Here is a 10,137-nt window from a genome sequence, read left to right on the forward strand (position 1 = left end):
TACCTGTGATTTGATGGGTGGGTTTAATTTCAGGATAAAATTCCAACTCATGTCTTTCCATCCAGCCTTTTATAAAGTTGATGTTTGATCCCCATCTGTCTAATTCCTGGGTGTATCTCTTACTGGTTCCAAAATCAGAAGGGAAAGAGGAACGTTATTCCCTGGATACTCCTTAAACTCTACAAAGCGACTCTCTTTAACATTGGTGATCACATTAACATGCTGATCTTTATAACCTATCATTGCCCTGGCTTCAGCCACTGTTCCTACCCCTATCCCTGACTCCAGCCCCACCACCACACTATCAGAGTGAGAGTTGCCATAGAGGCAGATCCCTTTCTGGAGAGATTTAATGACTTTCCAAAAGTTCTTTTGCATTCCTGATTGTCTAGAGTTCCTGACATTTTACCATTGGTGATTCGTTATTTACATATCCTACATTTGTTTTCAGAAGGACTTTTCTTTTTTTTTGAGGCAGAGTCTTGCTCTGTCATCCAGGATGGAATGCAGTGGCATGATCTCGGCTCACTGCAACCTCTGCCACCCAGGTTCAAGAAATTCTCTGCCTCAGCCTCCTGAGTAGCTGGGATTACAGGCACCCACCACCATGCCCGGCTAATTTTTTGTTTAGTAGAGACAGGGTTTCACCATGTTGGCCAGGCTGGTCTCGAACTCCTGATGCCGTGATCCACTCGCCTTGGCCTCCCAAAGTGCTGGGATTACAGGTGTGAGCCACTGTGTCTGCCCAGACTTTTCTTAATGCATGTATTTTATCTGGCATCTTCTTGTAGAATATTAGAGATGAAGAAGGATGGATTTGGATTCAGATAGAAAAGATTTCAAATGTGATTCTCAGGTTCCGCACCTGAAAAATGGGTATGTGTCAACCAAAATAGGTCATGCTATACTACAGCAAAAAGCAACTCTATCATCTCTCTGGCTTAACACAACAAAGGTTTATTTTTAATTCACACAAAGTTTGCAATTGTCCTCTATGTAACATTATTTTGCAGCAACACCATTTGGAAAAGTGGTCCCCTAAATCATTATGGCAGAGGAAGGGGGAACTGTAGATTTAAGCACTGACAATTAAACACAAAAGTGAGATGTGTCACCTCTGCTCACCTTTCTTTGTCCATAACTAGTAACATGACTGTGCCCACCTGCAAGGGAATGAGAAATTTTAGGCCTTTCTGTACAGAAGCTAAAGGACAACCAGATATTGATGAAAATTAAGAATGCCACAGAAGAATAATTATACTTGTCCTATAAGATTGTTGTGGGAGTTAAATGGGATAATGTATGTACAATTGATGACACCTGGTGAGTATCCTGTAAACTTTACCTAAATTTATGTAACAGGGAAAGGTAGAAGCAGAGACTGCAAAACCACACTGGAAATTTTGGGAATCCAGAAAGGGTTGCGTAAGTGACCTGGGTGCTCATGTATTTCACAGAAGGTAGGAAAGAGGCACATTGTCTTCACTTTATTCTTCTTCTCAGCCCTAGTTACACCCCATGGGCAATACAACACATTATGCTACATGTACATGCTGACCAAACCTTGTTAGACGGTGAGGGATGGAGAGGACAATGAAATCTGTGAATATGTTCTCCGTGTATAGCACCATTCACATTGCATCACATCTATTTTCTTACCCTTTTTTTTTTTTTTTTTTTTTTTTTTGAGACAGAGTCTCACTCTGTCGCCCAGGCTGGAGTGCAGTGGCGATCACCGGCTCACTGCAAGCTCCGCCTCTCGGTTCAGCAATTCTCCTGCCTCAGCTCGGTAGCTGGGACTACAGATGCCCGCCACCATGCCCGGCTATTTTGTATTTTTAGTAGAGATGGGGTTTCACCATGTTAGCCAGGATGGTCTTGATCTCCTGACCTCATGATCCGCCCACCTTGGCATCCCAAAGTGCTGGGATTACAGGCGTGAACCACTGCACCAGGCCTTCTTACCTAATCGTAACAGTGCTGTAAAAGAAGTTATATTTACCTTTGTTTTGCAGGTGAGGAAGCCACCTCTTACATGCAAGGTAATGGGAATGTTAAGTTGCCTTCCCATGTTCTGACGAGGGAGAGCTAATAAGTGTTGGAGCTGAGTTTCAATCCAGGGATCTCTGACTCCAAGGCTTTTAATTTTCCCACCATCCCAGGCTCGCTGCCTCTCTCCACTCTGCCATCCTTAGCATAGCGCCTGGCACACACCAGTATGTGCTTGTGAAAGAGAGGTTACACAGTCAAACTCGGCCGACCTCAGTTCTGGAAGAAGCAAACTTTTTAGTTGTGCCCAAGACCATCCTGACAAGAGATGGCCATGGTTGTGTTTGGTTCGATGAGAAAACCTGACTTGATCATAGAACTTATTAACCAGAGGTTTTACATGTACGCTAATAATTACTCTTCTCAAGTTGGAAAACAGGGACTCTGAGAAGAAATGTGCAAAGCCTGGAATAAAGCTTAGAACCCTTGATTAAATATATGAAACTACTTTTGCCAAAGCTTTTCATTCCTCAGCTTCCTTTATGGGACAAACGGAGCTCAACGTCGGCTTTATCTGGTTACCATCCCTTTCCCCAATGACTTATTTTATTATTGGCACTGGAGGTATTTGTGGTTCTCTCCTTCTCAGTTTAAATGTCATTTTTGCAGAAAGGCCTTTTCTGACCCCCTTTTAAATAAATGAGTCTTCCTTCTCAGAGGTTAAAAAAAACAGTTCATAGTCAGGCTGACCTGCATTTGGGCCCAGTCCTGACATTGCTAGCTTTGAGACCTTTGTAAATTACTTAAATTTTTCTGTCCAATAATTTCCTCATCTGTAAAATGGAGAAGTCAGTAGTACATATTTCTTAAAATTGTAGGAGTATTCCTGTGAACTCACTTGGGGAAAAAAAAAAAAGAAAAAAAAAGATTGTAGATTTGGTGAGTGTGATGGTTAACACAGTATCAACTTGATTGCATTGAAGGATGCAAAGTATCGATCCTGGGTGTGTCTGTGTGGGTGTTGCCAAAGGAGATTACATTTGAGCCAGTGGGCTGGGAAAGGCAGACCCACCCTCAATCTGGGTGGGAACCATCTAATCAGCTGTCAGCACGGCCAGGATACAAAGTAGGCAGAAAAACGTGAAAAGGCTAGACTGGCTTAGCCTCCCAGCCTACATCTTTCTCCTGTGCTGGATGCTTCCTGACCTCAAACATTGGACTCCAAGTTCTTCAGCTTTGGGACTTGGACTGGCTTCCTTGCTCCTCAGCTTGCAGACAGCCTATTATGGGACCTTGAGATGGTGTGACTTAATACTACTTAATAAACTCCCCTTTGTATATATATCTATCCTATTACTTCTGTCCCACTAGAAAACCCTGACTAATACAGTGAGGATTAAATGAGATGATACAAGCTTCTTAAAACATTTGGTGGTTCATGGATCATTCAATAAATGTTAGCTATTATTATTAACAAAATACTATGTTTATTTCCATCCTAATGTTTATCATAAGCTATTAGTTTATTCATTTAGTTAGTTAAGTGCCCTGAAGCAGAGACTTTGTTTATCTTATTTATCATTGCATCTTCAGTATCTGGTGCAACACCTGGCTCGTATGTACTGAATAAATGTTTGTAGAATGAATAAATGAATAACATGCTAGAAACCATGTGAAGGATGGCCACAAAGATGATTTAGATGTTGTCCCTACCCTTTAAGAACTTACAGTCTAGTGAGGAGATAAGTAAATAAATAACTCAATACTGAGCAGAATGTAATTAGTGTTTGTGATGGTGAATTTTGGATGTCAACTTGACTAGATTAAGGGATACCTATATAGTTGGTAAAGCATTATTTCTGGGTGTGTCTCTAAGAGTGTTTCTGGAGTAAATTGGCATGTGAGTTGTTGGATTGAATGGAAAAGATCTGCTCTCAATGTGAGTGGGTACCATTCAATCAACTAGGGGATCAGATAGAACAAAAAGGCAGAGGGACAGTGAATTAATTCTTTCTCTCTCTTGGTGCTGGGACAACCTTCTTCTCCTGTATTTGGATACCAGGACTCTAGGTTCTCTGACTTTTGGACTCTGGGACCTGCATTGGCTCCCCTAAGTACTCAGTCCTTTGGCCCCACACTAAGAATTACATCATCAGCTTCCCTGACTCTGAAACTTTTGGACTTGGATTGAGACACACTCCCAACATCCCTGGGTCTCTAGCTGTCATAGCCTGTCAGCCTGCATAATCATGAAAGCCAATTCTCCTAGCAAATCTCCTTTTATCTCTATTTATCTATCTGGCAGGGCCCAATGGCTCACACTTGTAATCCCAGCACTTTGGGAGGCTGAGGTGGGTGGATCATCTGAGGTCAAGAGTTTGAGACCAACCTGGTCAACATGGTGAAACCCCATCTCTACTAAAATACAAAAATAAGCTGAGCATGGTGGTGTACACCTGTAGTTCCAGCTACTTGGGAGACTGAGGCAGGAGAATCACTTGAACCTGGGAGATGGAGGCTGCAGTGAGCTGAGATCATGCCAGTATACTCCAGCCTGGGTGACAGAGAGAAACTTTGTCTCAAAAAATAAAATAAAATCTATCTATCTATTTATCTGTCTATCTATGTTATGTCTGTGTATCTGTCTGTCTATCTATCTATCTATTTATCTATCTATGTATATATGTATCTATCTATCTTATGGGTCTTATTGGTTTCATCTCTGGAGAACCCTGACTAATACAGGTTATATACCTTATCTGAAATGCTCCGGACCAGAAGTGTTTTGAAGTTTGAATTTTTTTGGACTTTGAAATATTTGCCTATACATAATGAGATATCTTGAGGATGAGACCCTTAAGTCCAATCACAAAATTAATTTATGTTTCATAAACACCTTATTTTAATTTTAACTATTTTGTGCATGTGACCAAGTTTTGACTCTGTTTTGACTACAGCCCATCATGAGGTCAGGTTGGAATTTTCCACTTGTGGCGTCATGTTGGCACTCACAAAGCTTCAGATTTTGGAGCATTTTGGGGTTTCAGATGAGAGTTGCTCAACCTGTACAGTGTTTTTATACAGTGATACACAAGGTGTGAGGATGGTGGGTCAGCAGATGGAGGAAGCCAGTCTGTTGGCATGTCTATGAATGCTTCCGAGAGGCCTTTATCGTGGAAACTGGTGTAAATACTTAATTTACAGTTTAATGGCATTTCCAGTTTGTGTATCTAGAACAGATAGATGAATAAAAAGCAGATCAGCTGCTTTTAACATAGAATTTGTTGTGAGTTTTCCTAGTCTTTTTTCCACGTAGAAAGATTACAGAGAGGTGCATCTTGTGGCTCTGATCAAACATATCCAGGAAAAACATTCAATTCCACTTTACTCTGGCTAGGAAGAGCCTCTCTCCACTCAAGGGTAGCTGCATTGGGATTTTTTCCTTGTCTACAGTCTAATATCCATGAGGCTGTCTGCTTGCTTTATATGATGGAGCTCTTGGGTCATTTTAATCTGAATGTTCACCTCAGCCTCCAAAATTATGAATAAGAAATACATTTAGAGCCTAAGTCTGTTTTGGAAACAAACAAACTTTTGTTTGTCTATATTTTCTAAAACTGTCTGTATTTTCTGAGCTTCCTTAGCTGGTTGTTTTTCAAAACATAGGGCTTCACATTATGCCTAATCCCAAATTGCCAGAATGGTTAAAAATAGCAGATATATTTAAAGGTTGCTATACTTGAGAAACTCTTAGGGGGTTCCAAATTCTTTATATGTCTGGGAAGCAGCTCCATGTGTAGAAAACGGTAGGATGTCTGTGTCTCTCTCTGCTTCCTGCTGTCTGTGCATCTGGGAGCAGCTCTGGGATGGTGTTGCCAGACAAGAGAAGGCACTGTTTGTACCTGCAGTTGGCAGGTAAAGGTGGAGACACCCAGTGAGGCTGAGGCCGTTTGTCCTTTGGTTCTTACTTTACTCTGTTGCCTTGGCAACTGCCATAGGAGAAACTTCTGGAACATAGAAAGCTTAGAATACTCTCACCAAGATTGTTCATGGTTCTCTGGCTGAGGGACCTCTTTTAAAAGAGTAGTTTCATTTTTCTTCACGATACTGTGGTAATTTCAGTCTGTCCCAATGCAAAAATCATCTTTTTTTTTTTTTTTTGTGGCAGGTGGGGCAGAACTTCCATCCTGCTGAGAGTTCTCCAGAGGGAGCATGTACCCCAGGGAGTCTCTGAAATCACAAGCATTTAGAGGAAAATTGAAGCTCTGCGGAATTTCAATCTGCCTTCCTTAAAAAGGCACACAGTTTTAAATCATTGCTCCATTAAGTCTTTTGTATTCCCCAGTTAGTACTTTCTGTGTTTCCTTTTCCCTTTTTTTTTTTTTCCTTTAGCTTCTCTGCTATTCTGTTACAACTCGTTTCTCGTGTGTCTTGCGGCTGACTCCCGAGGAGTTGACAAGTTTCCTACTTTAACTCTGTAGAGATTATACTTGGTCCCTGCAGGTGTGGCCCACTGGTTGCAGGGAGTGCCACCAAAGGGACGTAAAGAGCGCTTTCACTGCCCAGCACCCTTGCCTGGAAGATGTTTCCTTCCTAGAGCAAGTCCCTACAATCATAGAGCAGTTCCACAAGAATTCTGAACCCCTGGCTTCTGTATCTGTGCTGTTTATATTGAGGTGACCTGAAAGGATTTCCTGCCAAAGTGAAAATTCCAGGATGAAAAGGGGTTCTAGAAGTCTGCAAGAGGGAGGAAGAGTTCAGGCTCCAGTGTGATGTTCTTCCAGCATTCTAGGTAAAGACAGGTGACTGGCAGACATCATTGAATCTGAGTGGAATGCTTGGTCTTTGTAGGCAGTTTTGCTAAACATATAGGAGGCACTCTAGGGGATATTTAGTATAATTAATTTATTTTACAATGTGAGGAAACAATCCTAGAGCATGGAAAAGCTTAACCAACATCATGTAGCCAAATTACATATCCAAGACTAAGCTAGATTTCCTAAGACTCCAGCCAGTGTTTATCCTGAATATTAATGTATTTTTCTGGAAGAAGATCATTGTTTTAATGGAACAGTTTATATGGACATTATAGGACTGTTTTGGTAGATTCAGTACAATGAAACATTCTTGATTAAAGAAAAAGAACTGGCCAGGCGCAGTGGTTCATACCTGTAATCCCAGCAATTTGGGATGCCGAGGCAGGTGGATCGCTTGAGGTCAAGAGTTCAAGACCAGCCTGGCAAACATGGTGAAACCCTGTCTCTACTAAAAATATAAAAATTAACGGGGTGTGGTAATAGGCACCTGTAATCCCAGCTATGTGGGAGGCTGAGGCAGGAGAATTGCTTAAACCCTGGAAGTGGAGGTTGCAGTGAGCTGGGATTGTGCACTGCACTCCAGCCTGGGCAACAGAGTGAGACTCCATCTCAAAAAAAAAAAAAAAAAAAGAAGAAAAGAAAAAAAAAAGAACTTACAACATCACTGAAAGAGGACAATGTACTAAATAATGATTTGTGTGACCCTTATTCTCTATGGAACAATGTTCACTCATTCATTTTTGTCACCAAATATTTAATACACCCCGTAAAGTGTACAAGGAACTGGGGGAGAGAGAGATGAACAAGATAATGGCTCAGCATTTCAGAAGTTTATGAAAGTTTTGTACAGGAGACATTATTGGAAAAGCATATTTAAAAAGGAGCTCCAAGTAGAGTTAGAACACAAGCTTCTTTACGTGCAATGGCACGTAACTCTGCAAGGCTTTTTAACTCATCCTTCAGAGACTCCTCATCAATAAATTGGAAAACAAAATTTAGGCCAAACAATTATGAGGTGGGCAGAGAGTAAACTTTAAGATAAGTTGATCATTGTCTATCAGTATAAATTTAATAAGCATTGATTTCTCAGAAAAATAAAAGAGGAGGGATCAGCAGACTATACTCCCTGTATAGCAAACTATACTGCCTGATGGCCAAATTCATCCCTCACTTATTTTTGTAGATAAAGTTTTATTGGAACACTGCCATGGACATTTGTTTACATATTGTCTATGGCTACTTCTGCACTATAATGGTCAAGTTGAATAATTTTGACAGAGATTGTAAGGCCTGTAGAGCCTAAAATATTTACTATCAGGCCCTTTCCAGAAAAAGTTGTCCAACCCTTGGAATATTGCTTGATGAAAAAGTTTACAATGCAGTCCAGTTTGTGTGAGATGGCTTGCTGACTTATGGTTCCAGTAAAAAGAGTTGGTGGATTGGAAGAATATCCCCAGCAAATGAATAAAATTCAGTAGAGACAGGGGTAGAGTATTAAATCTAGGAGAAAAAAAAGTAACCATATAAATGAGTATCAGAAGGACTAATTGTGTATAACTGAGAAAATATGGACTAGTTATTAAAGAAAGTTAGCCAGCTTATCCTGGAGCAGCACTGTTAAGCAAGATAGTTCTATAGATAAGCAGAAGCTATCAATTATAATAATTGGTTAACATTTGTTGATACCTTACTTGTAGGTGGTGATATTTTGAGTGCTTCACGTTTTATCTCAGCTAATCCTAACAAAAATGTGATTGATTACAAGGCATATTTTAGACAGGAAGATACTAAGGCTGGGATAAAGAAAGTGCCCAAGGTCACACAGCAACTAGGTTGTAGGTCCAAGACTTGAACTTGGCTAGGATAATTCCAGAAGTCAACTTTTTTTTTTTTTTAAGTTTAATGTATTTTAATAGCAAACTTACAGGAACAGCACAGAAGACAGACAACATTAAAAACATGTGCTTGAATGTAGGACAACTCAGAAAAGTATAGTGAATGGATGAAATCTACTGTATGATAAAGATGCTACAAACACCTTTTAGTTGCCGTCAATAAGAACTTTACTTGTTTTAAAAAAATCCAAAAGCTGGCATTGTCCAGAAAAATTTAACAGGTTTATTTATAATTACTATAAAGTTGAACCGCTGAAACTTGTTCACTGAAACATTTTAACTTGCATTAATGCTTTACGCCTCTGCATTTATATTAAAAATTCACACACAAATGAAAATGGAAAAACTGCCAATACCTGATTTCTGTCCCCTATTGTTCCACTCGCAATCATATACTTAGGTACCTTTTGACCCCTTGGAAAAAAAAAATCTAACGTTCAGAGCTACCAATAACAAGAAGAAGAGAAATTATTTTTTTTGAAAATGAAATGTTTCCCATCGTAGTGGATTCTTAAGCACGTTCTCCACGTATGCGGCGTGCTAGCTGGATGTCTTTTGGCATAATTGTTACACGTTTGGCATGGATAGCACACAGGTTGGTGTCTTCAAAAAGGCCAACCAGATAGGCCTCACTCGCCTCCTGCAAAGCACCGATAGCTGCGCTCTGAAAGCGCAGATCTGTTTTAAAGTCCTGAGCAATTTCTCACACCAGACGCTGGAAGGGAATTTTGGGAATCAGAAATTCAGTGGACTTCTGATAACGGCTAATTTCACCGAGCGCCACAGTACCAGGCCTGTAACGATGAGGTTTCTTCACCCCTCCAGTAGAGGGCGCACTCTTGCAAGTGGCTTTTGTAGACAGTTGCTTCCTGGGTGCCTTACCACTGGTCGATTTGCGGGCAGTCTGCTTTGTACCAGCCATGGTACAGAGACCTCCTTACTTACCTCTCTTCTCCTTCGGCTGGAGCTCGACGAGGGAGAGGCAGCGCTGGTTTTGGAGAGCGACGGTGGTGCGGCGGCAGCTGCAAACACAATTGAAAGCCAGAAGTCAAATTTTTAACCAGTATGCAATATTGCTGCTGTATAATAAATCCCTATTTACTAAGCAGGCATGACCTAATGAGAAGAATGTAAGTATAAAATATGAGGAAGGTGGGTAATTAATCCAACAATAGAGGCAAATTGCATAGGGTAGCCTACATATCTTTAGGAATTATTCCAACTTGATAAACTCTTACAACTAAGAAAACTTGATGTTTTGAATTTTGGTGGAAAGGAAAAAATAATCTAATTAGTTAGTGAAATTCTCAACTTATTCAACAAGGTGATAGTCCTGATAGAATAAGCATAATGGAACCCAATCTGTTTTCTGCAAATCTTCAGGGCCACAGGGAATATTCATTATTGAAGCACTTCTTATCTATGTCTGCCACTCT

The 10,137-nt window shown here is 40.5% G+C and overlaps 1 pseudogene; it reads right to left on the bottom strand.

Moving 5' to 3' along the window:
• Window positions 1-9,172: 9,172 nt before the first annotated feature.
• On the bottom strand, window positions 9,173-9,637 carry LOC116271618 (annotated as a pseudogene).
• Window positions 9,638-10,137: the final 500 nt, after the last annotated feature.

This window comes from Papio anubis, chromosome 1, assembly GCF_008728515.1.
Source record: "Papio anubis isolate 15944 chromosome 1, Panubis1.0, whole genome shotgun sequence".
NCBI classification, from domain to species: domain Eukaryota; kingdom Metazoa; phylum Chordata; class Mammalia; order Primates; family Cercopithecidae; genus Papio; species Papio anubis.